We start from the raw sequence: 12215 nt of genomic DNA, 5'->3' as shown, positions 1-12215 counted from the left end.
TCACTTCTCAAGTAACTACAATTCCCACGTAACCCTTCCTTCAAAGCTTTCGCTCATCAGGTATTTTTTTATAGTGAGTTAGAATGCCAAGGTATTCTAGCCATACTCACTTTGGGTCATTCCCTTCTCATGATTATCACTTTCTTACAAACGCAAATGGTTGGGAAGGCAGGCCCTCTAAAGGAGACACATAATCAAAACAATGAGCATGGTATCGAAGATCTGGATTTTTGATCACCCTAAGAAGGGTGAGAGCATACTCTCCTACTCCAATGTCACACTCAACAATCAAAGAAAAAACATGTTCATTCTAACCTATTTAGAAATCACTAGGTGCCTAAAACATTAATGACAAACACCAAGTTTAGTTGTTTCTCCAAGGCAACCTGCAAAACCCAAGTTAGAAGTTTGAGGTGTTTATTCTTTGACTATCGATTCTGCATAAAACATGTTAGTAGTTTCATTTGTTGTCTTTGCCATGCATATGCCAAGATGCTGCACAGATAATTAGTACCAAAAACCAAAAAGTAGAAAACAGAATGCAAAACAAACAATTTTCAAGTAAAACACTGCATTTTTACCTCTATTTCTGGACTTTACACAGGCGCAGAACTCATGACACAGGCGCAGAACTCATAACATAGGCGCAGGATTACATAGGTGCAGGTTGCTTGACACAGGCATAGGTTACCTTACACAAGCGCAGTTTTTATTTTTATTTTTACACAAGCGCAAAATGCATTAACACCGGCGTAAAACTCATAAAGATGCACCTGTGTACCTTACACAGGCGCAGATTGTCTCACACAGGCGTAGAAGTTACCAGAAAACCCTGCGCTACCCTGTTTTTGGGTTTTTGACTTGGAAATCAACTCAAAAGGACTCAAGAACACAGTTAAGGGGTTAGATGGTTAGTGTTTCACGTCGGGTTCACCAATTAATGTAGCTAGGAAATAGGGAATCATCACAAACATATAGATATTGGTCATTAGCTCAATCACAAAAGCAAATTGCAATGATCTATCCTAAACACATTCAATAGAGACATGAAAATTGAAACATTCAAAAAGATTATGCAAACCAGATGTAAATCCAAATGTTTCCTTCATGCGGCTCCATTGTTCTTCTTTCTTCTCCAAATAGTTTTGTTGTAGATCTCACCTTCAAGTGCATAAACCTAATTGTGAAAGCAAGATTGACATTGACATAAGAATACTCGAAGCGTGATTTGACAAAGTGATTAGAAATCTGATAGTCTGATTAGGGGATTTGATTGAAGAAATTCATCCAATTTATAGACAAATTGGAGAGAATGATCAAATTAGCATGATAGTGATTCAAATGGAAATTCAAATCAAGAATAGCAAAATTATGACATGTGTATGACAAATTGCTATGCAAGGATCTATGACAATTTATGACAATTTATGACAAATTGCTATGTCAAGAATTGATTGATTTGTCAATTATGACAAATTATGACAAATTTCTATGTCATTCCCATGAATTTAGGAGAGAAATAGGAGGTAATTGAAATTAAGAATTAAGAAAATTAGAAAATTAGAAAAAGAGGAATTAAGAAAATTAGGAAATTAAGAAATTGATGAAAATTAGGAAATTAGAAAATTGAGAAATGAGGAAATTTAGGAATTAGTGAATTAATTAATACTTTTTCATTTATTAATTAATTCACAAAGAGGAAAAATTGATGAAAGATTAGAAAATTAGGTAAATTAATTAATAATTTATCATTTATTAATTAATTCACAAAAAGAGGAATAATTAGCCAATTAAATGAACATTTAATTGTGACAAGAAGACTTAGGATAAATAAATAATTTATTAATCCTAGAGGGAAAATGACAAACAAGATTAAATGATTAAATCATGAAACCCTAGAAGATGAATTAGCAATGCAAGGATGACAATTAGGTCTTGATGTAAAATTGACTCGATCATGATTCGGATTAACAAAGGACCAATGTGATAAATGATTTGATTGATAAAGTGCGCCAATTGACGAGGAACAATAACTAATTGATCCAAATTGATATAATTGAAACAAACAACAATTGATGGCAAATTGATCGCAAAATGACAAAATTGACAAGAGGACAAGGATCGATGACAAAATAGATTGCAAGACGACAAGATTAAAAATGACCATGATCAATGACAAATTGATCGCAAAATGACAAAATTAAAAAGAGGACAATGATCGATGATAAATCGATCGCAAGAGGACAAAACCCTAATTAGGATTGATGATGTCCAAAACGATGACAAATGAGCACGCACATTGATGCGACAGGATAAAATCGATCAAAATCATGACTGGATAGTGTTGTCGACAAGACCAAATTTGAGAGCGAGATGAATGAAGAATGTAGAGGAATGACTCGATGTTCGCAAATGATAAAGACCAACTGCGAATCATAGGAGAAATGTTAATGCGATGCAAAAACCTAAAATGAGGCAATGCGCAAATGTTAAAGTATGATTCCACAAGCGTTGACCATTTTTAGGTGTCTACAACTACTACAGATAGTATGTGTGTACAAATAGGGTTTGCACATGCAAAAAAGCCAACTGCCTAGAGCTCACTGCTCAATCACAAAATGAGAGTCACACTGACTACAATTGGATGGTTAAATCCAATGATAATGTACTGCTCAAAATAGCATCTTCATATGTTGGATTCAGGACCGGTTAGGCTCTATTGTCTACCTCATACCTTCCTTGAATCTTTAATTGATGTCTGTGTGTATAGCTCTGCTTATATTCCATATACCTTATTACAATCCTTTTCACACTCCTCTTCATAATCTCACAAATGAGATCTTACATATATACCAAAAACTAAGACCAAATGTGTAGGTCAGCTCACTAAGATATTACAATAAAATCAATTAGAAATGAATCAATATGAAATGCATGATGTTGGCTCAATTTATTTACAATAATAACCAATCATCTCCATAACGTGTCATGCTGATCTAGAATAGATAATGCTTGTTGGTCCATAACCTAGACCTATTTGCCAGTAATATCAAATATGCAAACCCGATTAGACTAATGACCAAATCACCAAAAAAAAGTGTCCAAACAATGTCTTTGACATAACCAAGTAATCTCTAGATGATAACAAATTATCCTCAGTGCTGGTGAACAATATAGCCTACCAGTGAACCAGATATCAGTGACTGTGCATAAGTCACTGAACATGCCGGTGAACATAACCAAAGATCTCCAGAAGTATAAGTGTTGACAAGTGTTGACATCAATGACAAAACCAATGCAACACATCCATAATACCAATAGAAGTTAGACTTGTTATGTGAACACTAAAGAGCAGATTGCATATATTTTCACTAAAATTTTTCCTAAAGAACCATTTGAGTACTTGAGAGATAGGTTAGGGGTTTTTGTCCCTTCGACAGAGTATTGATTGATACATTTTGGCATCGGTTTGGTATGCATTAACAAAGATATTTTTTCATTTTGGCACTGATGTGGGGATGCTACTACTCAGGGGGAGTAGGCAACTTTGTGATTTAGTGGTTTATGTTTTTGCTTTGATATTTTTGTCAGATTTCTGGCATTGATGTCAAAGGGGGGGAGATATTGATGCGAAAAAGAAAAACTTAAGGAGTTGTATACATTAGGGGGAGATATATGTGTAATTCAGAGCCTTACAAAGATATCATTCACTGGGGGTGTCTAGTCTTTATTTCAGAACTTCATTGCTATATTTTTTTGTTGGAGATTGTTGCATGTCTTCCATTGGGGGAGACTTGTTTGGCATTTCTTGGTACTTAGAAGTTTTTCACATCTAGTGTTTTGATCAATGCCAAAGGGGGAGATTGTTGGCCATTTGGAGGAATTGATTTTGTTGCATTGATGTTCTATCATTAATGCCAACACTAGCTATTTGGATTCTTTACTGACACCCTTTTGGTCATGGTAGGTTGAGTAGTTTCTGGTTGGTTTGGATCCGGCATGATCCGGTATGATCTGTATGGTTTGGTTATGGAATTGTCTTATTCATGATACTCATGTTCATATTCAGTAAGTTGGTTTTGGTCTAGTGATCGGATGCTATCTGTTTGCTTGGAAGCTTGGTTTGTGGTTTCAGTGAGGGTTTCATCGATAGAACTTTTGATGAAGATCTTTGATGATATGCATAAGTGGTGTTGGTACAACTTCTAGTGGAGATGTAGGATGGTGTTGGTCATCATGTTTGAGACTTGGTAGATGGAGACCATTTCTTTAGTGTGTGAACCTATATTGTGTCCCGATTGATCTAGGTTATGGACCGACTTAATATAACATGTGGATTGGACCTCTTGATATGTTTTTGGGATGTCTTATGTGTTGGATATTATTTGTTTGGTCTAAGGCCAACATGTTTTGTAATTATGTAATTGATTTATTGTCTAGTGTCCGACTTGATTGTTTATGGTCAAGGGTTTGTATATATATAATATAAGATCTCATTATAGATCATCATGGGATATGATAAGGAATGGGATATGGATATGTAATGTACAAATAATGTAATATAGTTCATGCAGAGGATTTGGTTGATCATTGGAGATTGAAATGGGTTTATGTAAGAGGATTTAGTCCTCTAGTATAGAGCTTAACTGGAACTATACTCAGGTATATGAGATGCCATCTTTGCAATTCAAACACTTCTCCGGATTGTAGTCTAGATTTCTATGTGGTAAGTGAGACTCCTTTTGTGATTAGTAGTGCACTCTAGGTTGTTGGCCTTCCTGCAAGTGCAAGTGCCTCAATTGTAATTCACATAGTGCAAAAGGATTATTTGACTATGGGTAGGCTTCCCACTATGTTTTTTCCCTTAACCGGGTTTTCCACATATAAATCTTGGTGTCATGTGGATGGTATTTATGTTATGATTATTGTTTATGCTTAATTGGTTTAACATCTATTTGGATATTTGGTTTAAGCATTTCGGTATTAATTTTTTGGGTTTTGGCATTAAAGTTTTAATTGCTAAATGTTTTGGTAATTTATGAGAACTAATTCACCCCCCCTCTTAATTGTCTTCTGGTTATTTGAACTATCTAATAGATAGATCCTCTAAAATATCTGCTAAGGAAGGAAACACTAACATGTCAACTAGGTAAATGGGTCATGGTACGGAGTGAATTTGACATTGAGTATGTTAAATTGAAAAGCTATAAAAGGACAAGTAATTACAGATCAACTAGCGGAAGCTCCCTTGCATGATGATACACTATACACATTGAATTTTTTGATGCAGATGTCCTCACTATCAGCAAGAAGACTTGGGAACTGTATTTTGATGGCTCTTACACACAATATGGATCAGGTGTAAGAATCCTACTCATAACGCCTCAGGGATACACTATTCCTAAATCATACATGCTAAGATTCCCATGTATAAATAATACTGCAGAATATGAAGTACTAGTCATTGGTCTCAAGATGGTCATTGAATGGAATATAATGAGTTGCACATCTATGGTGATTCGCAACTAGTTATCAACCCGATAAATGATGAGTATCAAACCAAAGATGATAAACCGAAGCGCTACAAGAAAACAGTTGATGATTTTAAGAAGTACTTTGTTGAGATCACTTTTGACCAGATCCCAAGAAATGAAAATAAAGAAGGAGATGCCATGGAAATGATATCATCTCTTTTACAAACTCAAGAGAATCAAGAGTGTTATGAATTCTTGGTGGAAGAACTCTTTTATCTAACCCATGATTCCCTTGACACACAAATCATTCGTAATATATCCGGAACTGAATCCTCACATTATGGCCTGAAATATCTTTACTTGAAAGATAATATCCTTCCCCTAGATCTCTCATGAACTTAGAAATGAAAATCTATCCGTTAATCCTCTTGCTATACCATTATCATTGATACCCTTTATAGACAAGGTCTAGATAACACTCTCCTCAGGTGCCTTGAACACGACAAATCTGAAAAAGCCTTAAATGAAGTCCATGAAGGTATTTGTGGTACACATTCAAGTGGTCTTATGCTAGCTAAGAAACTCATATGATTGGGTTATTATTGGCCCTCCATGAAAAGAGATTCCTTCACATATGTTAAGAAATGTAAACAATGTCAGATTCACGACAATCAGATACATGCACCAACACAAGAACTGCATCCTTTAGTAGGATGTTTTCTCAATGGGGTCTGGACTTGGTAGGAAAGATTCACCCTTCATCTTCAAATGGACACAAGTTCATCCTAACTGCCACATAATAATTTACTAAATGGATTGAAGAAGTGCCTTTAACATTAGTGACATGGAAATAAATAGCTTCTTTTATCCTCAATTATATCATCTGTCACTACGACATTCCCATCTCCATTATCACTGATAATGGAAGACCCTTTAAGAGTCAAGATGTGCAAGAACTATGTGAGTGATTCCAAATCCAACATAGATTCTCAACACCCTACTATCCTTAAGGGAATGTGTGTGGGGGAAAAAGTGACACTAAGCAAACATGCCCTAATCTCACTTTCAATCACACACTTGTGGAATACGAAAGTGCAAGTATGAACTAATAATGAGATTGCAGAATTGAAACTAAACAATGAAATGCTGTAAACACCAGGACAAAACAAGAGTGCAGATGCGTACCCGAAGTTAAAATCTAAGTGAAAATGTTTGGGACGGGGGCGCGGGCACCACTGTCCTGATTCTACTCCTGAAACTGCTCCTGAAACTGCTGTTTTGCAACTTGAAAAGCTGTCGGAAATGCTGAAACTTGCTGTCTGACAGAAGGACTAGGGCGCCCAGCGCCCCTATCCTAGGGACCAGGGCGCCCAGCGCCCCTATCCTAGGGACCAGGGCGCCCAGCGCCCCTATCCTGGCAGGACCAAGGCACCCCATGCCCCTATCCTAGCTTTCTGGGCTGGAATTTGTTGTGAAGTTCAGTCTCGATCCGCTTCCGTCAGATCTGCAACTTGCGGCGTCGTCTGAATCTCGAAACCTACACTTATATCTGAAAAGGTATGGTGGGCGGCTATATAGGGTTTTTCCTTAGTCAAACCCCCACTTTGGTGATTTCCACCTCCATGAATAGCCAAGTTGTATTGTAAAAGTAATGTGTGTGCAGACCTTGTGTGTGTGCAAGATCCTAAAATGCAAATAAGCAAACTAGAGCAACCTAGAAAGTAAACCCTAATTGCTTGCAAATGATAATGTAAATGCTCTAAAGCAAGATGCAAAGTGATCTAAAGCATGAATACAAATGATATAATGAATCTTATGCAAAGACATGAAAACAACATGAAATCATACCCAACCCCAAGGGAGGGGTACAAGCCAATCTTCAGTCGGTGATCCCTTATTGCTCTTCAATGCCTTCAAAGCCCTAAATGGATGAATTAAATTGATGAATGCTTGATGGATGGATGTTGAATGTTGTTGAAGTCTTCAAAGATCTGCTCTTTCGCTGCGTAGAAGGCCCTTGAAACCAAAATTCCCATCCTTTCAAATGAAGAAAGAGAGCTCTTATATATGAAACCCTAGGTCTTAATTTCAACTTTTGGCCGACCTAGAGATTGAATCTCCCGCAAATTTCTTGGGGTTAAGCTTTATTTTATGATTGGATTGCGCTCCTAAAATTTTGGGAGAAATGTCTGGGACCGTGTGCACTCCGGGTGCCATGGTCTCAACAACTTTTCACCAAATTTTCAGGGTCATCGGATATGATGATTTTAGAAATAATCCCGAAGTTACAGGTGATTTTGAGATGTTTTGACCCCCGAAATCAAGCCTGTAAGTTCAAAATAGGACATAATTAGGGTTTTTGATTAAATGATGTATTGGAGGAATAAACTGAAAAGGGCACACTTTAATGAAAAGGCCCAACTTTATGATGTGGATGATGATGAAATAGGACCTTAGACCTAATTAATTTAATTAATTAAGTGCTAAAGGGGAAATGCAATGCAAAATGAAAAATGTGCCAAGGCGGGTGCTAAACTAGGTGTGAAATTGTACCACCCTAGCAAGTGCGTACAATTTACGACGCTACAAAATGGTCAAGCTAAGACATCCAACAAAACACTCCTAGAAATTTTGAAGAAGATGGTCAATGAAGCTGATAAGGACTGGTGCGTTCAGTTGAATCCCGCTATATGGGCTTATCGCACTAGCATCCGTACACCCACTAGGAAAACTCCACATTGCCTTGTGTACAAGTCAGAAGCAATCTTACCAATTGAAGTAGAGATACCTTCTCTACGGGTGTCATTAAAGGGACTCATTCCGGATGAGGAGCAGAGAGTATCTAGGTTACAAGAACTAGAGTTTCTACAAGAGCATCACCAAAATGCTTCTGATCACTTAAAATAATATCAACAAAGGATGGTGAGAAGCTACAATCATCGAGTCAAGACAAGAATATTTTAGTTGGGAGATCTTGTCTTTAAAGAAAATCCATGTAACCAACAAGATCGAGAGAAAAAAGGGAAAATTTGAACCAAACTGGTTAGGTCCTTTTGTCATGGTTCAACTACATATGGATCCAGAGCCTACAAATTGTCAACACTAGAAGGAAAATGGTTTGAAGAACCTATCAACTCAATGCATCTAAAAAAAAATTATGTCTCAAAAGAAGAAAATTCAAAAATAATGAAAAAGAAGAAAATCTAAAACCAGTGAAAAAGTAGAAAACACAAAAACAGCGAAAATAGTAAAATAATTAAAAATAAATAAATATGAGGAAAAATTCAATAAAAATAGATGGTGAAAACCTGATAACAAGTGCTATCTATCAGCCAAATCTTCTATCTATGAGTTCATGATTTCATTTTGCATCCATCCATTGCATTCATATATATCCATCATAAAGCCTTTTTTACATAATTGGGCAACACCACAACACCATGGTTTGGATCATTGCATATCCATAATAAAGTTCATTTCTAGACTAGGGGCAAAATCCTGAACCTATCTAGGGGCAAAATTTTGTTGATCTTAATCAAATAGGCACAGCAATGTTAGGAACCACTTGTCAAGAGAGAACTAAGACACATCCAACATTGAATACAAGATCAAATCATCAAACATCAACTATCAAGTTGAACATTGAAAACACATATCAATGGATAATATCTTTTGACTAATGATTTTAACACTTCATCAAAAATGGTTCAACTTTTATATCTTGATTTTTTGCTATCATAATTCCTGAGTGACTCAAGGATGTCTATTGACTAGAGGAACAAGGAAGGAACATGATATTTTCTTATCTACTATCTGTAAATTAATCATTAATAATGTGCAAATTTATCTCAGGACATGATCATCGAAGTAGATATCATCAAGGACATTTCAGATCTACCTATAGAAATGGTTAATGCTATCTATTTTAGGCAAGCAACACTCAGGTCATCCTGGTTCAATTATACCTTAATGCTTGTGCTAACTTGCAATATCAAAAGCTAGGAAAGTAGTGCTCAGGTCATCATGGTTCAATTATACCATCGATGTTTGCACTCACTTCCCAAACTTTAAAGGCTTAATGATGATAAAAAGCAATGACCAAATGACCGGTCTGATCACAACATTGCATTTCATTCACATTTGCATATTTAAAGTAGATTGCATTTCATTTTTCATGGGATTACAAGAGCTCATCTTTTCCAAGGCCAAACACTTCAATGGGTGTTATCTCTCTTATTAAGTGATTGAGTACATTGGACATTAACAAAAGGAATCAATTCATCCATCCTACATAATAAGTTAGTTCATGTCATTACATGTAAGCATTGCATAATAAGACATCATTCATATGAAGCATCCAATCATTCATTCATTTAGTTAGATCATTGCATTACATCCATCTCATATCAATCATGTATCATAATGGCATCATCATTGCATTGCATTATATCCATCGTATAAGTATGCATAGGTAAAATCATAAAAAACATCATAAAAATAGAAAACATGGCACATCATCACATTTCCATACATAATGTAAATACTGCATCATCATATGAGAAGCATACATCCATCATCTAGAATCCATAACCATATAGAAAATAAATCATACGTCATGTAAATAGCTGCATAGCATAATCATATAGCAAGTAAAATACATTTATAGTCTTATAGGTCATATAGAGCAAGTAGAATCGATTGCATCTCATATCATAAAAAATAATCAATGTCTGATGTACAATGATATCACAAAAATATCTGAGATACATCACAATAATACATCGTGGAAATCATCAATATCTCATGTACATCAATGGATCAATGTCCCATATCAGTGTGACTACTAGGACACAGAGCAGAACTTTGTCCTGATGTAGTATAACACTAGTAGATGCCCCTATACCTGGGTCCCCACCCAAAGGATCTCTCTGAAGTGGCCCTGTCACTCCTTAACTCTTAGATTGGCTATGTCACGATCTTCTTCTCATCTATGAAAAGCTTGGAGCCCTTCGATTAGAAGGAACAATAGTGTAGTATAAGGTCCTGTAATACTCAGCCTCCCGGATCACCTGGTGCATCATCTTCAAGGAATCCTTCCCTAAACTAGACCCTCTTGACATCTGTACCCATGCCTTGGCCTTCTAACACCTATCCTTGGTTGCATCTCTCTCTGCCATGAGAGAGGCCATCCAATCCTCTACCTAGGAAATGTGTGCCTGTGCCTATGTTTGTACCTGGTCCATCTGTGCCTATGTCTGTACTTGTAACTATTCCATCTAGACCTCTAGCTAGGCTATCTAAGAGTCTCTCTCTACCAGTTGACCCTCTAGCTATTGAACCTAACCCTACAAGTTACTAATCTGAAGTTGAAGCTGATGAGATGACATCCTAATGAGGATCCATTGTGGTGCCTCTACTTGTGGCTTCTCAACCTATGGTACTCCCGCTTGTACTTGCTCAACATGTGGTAATCCTTCCTGTACCCTCTCAACCTGGGGAACCTCCTGATCTGGGACCTGCTGCCCCTGGTCCACTAGACCTGATCTCCTTCATCTAACCACTCGGGTCACCCAATCCATAGGTATCTCTATAGCAGGTCTAGAACTTCTAGCTCCTGGAGTACTTGTCGATACCACTACCACCGCTCTACCATCTCCCCCATCATCATATCCTCCATCTCCATCTCCACCACCATAATCTCCTACATCTCCTCCATATCCATCTTCGCCATCCCCTGCATCTCCCCCATCATCTCCACCCACACCTCCTCTCCCCTTGTCATCCCTTGGCCATCTCGGAGCTTTGTGTTGTGTCCTGTCATCATCCTCATCAAAGGGTGGCTCTGACTCATCAGGATAAGTCAATCTAGAAAACATGTGTGTAGTAAAAATATACAGCATACTCACCAGTCATCCCAATATCTATGATACCTGGCAAATAGTCCCAATCATATGGCCCCAATGATAGGTACTCTGTGCATGCCTTCTCATATGAAATAGTGGTCCCCCAAGTAGACACATCAAGTCTCTTGTGCGCATAGTGGGTTGTACCCTGTGGAATCCCTTGTATCTTGCAATACTCTCTCAACACCCTCATACAAATGAATTTCTCAATAATATAGGGTGTAGATCCAATTAGGTATCGAGTCAAGAATACATAAGGCATCTCAACTGCATCCTCTAGCCAGACCTCACAATCTCTATAAGGCCTCCATATCACTGTATCCAGGTCATCTAGCGCTCGTCGCCAATACTCCAATTTGCCCAACTTTCGTTGGACAATAATACCTATTTATCCATGTGTGTAAGGCCTACCTATAGGTCTCTTTGTCTGCTAATGGTGGTGTGATGGGTAGATGCTCCCAGGCCCATATCCGGAGAACAGTCACCCCTGCTGATAATGTGGTTGATCTTTGGTACACTACTTGGTGTAAATCATAATATAGGTGGGCCAACATGCAAGATCCCCGTGTGAATCGAGCCCCCCGTGTAATCAACTACTCAAGGAGATGACCCAATACAATGGATAATCCCTTTGACCTATGATCAGGACAAAGGAAACCCCTGATGAATCCGACAAGCACAGTAGGTAATGTGACACAACCTAGATCTAACATCTCCTGCCATGCAATATCATATCTGCCAACCTCATCATCATCAAAAAATCTATGAAGTGCATTAGAGCCCCCTGTTCATTGAGATCATAATATACCAACTCTCCCATCACTAGGATGTGCAGTAT

This window comes from Cryptomeria japonica, chromosome 6 (genome assembly GCF_030272615.1).
Source record: "Cryptomeria japonica chromosome 6, Sugi_1.0, whole genome shotgun sequence".
In the NCBI taxonomy this organism is placed as follows: Eukaryota; Viridiplantae; Streptophyta; class Pinopsida; order Cupressales; family Cupressaceae; genus Cryptomeria; species Cryptomeria japonica.
The sequence above is the reverse complement of the archived record's forward strand: the minus strand, read 5'-3'. Positions refer to the sequence as shown.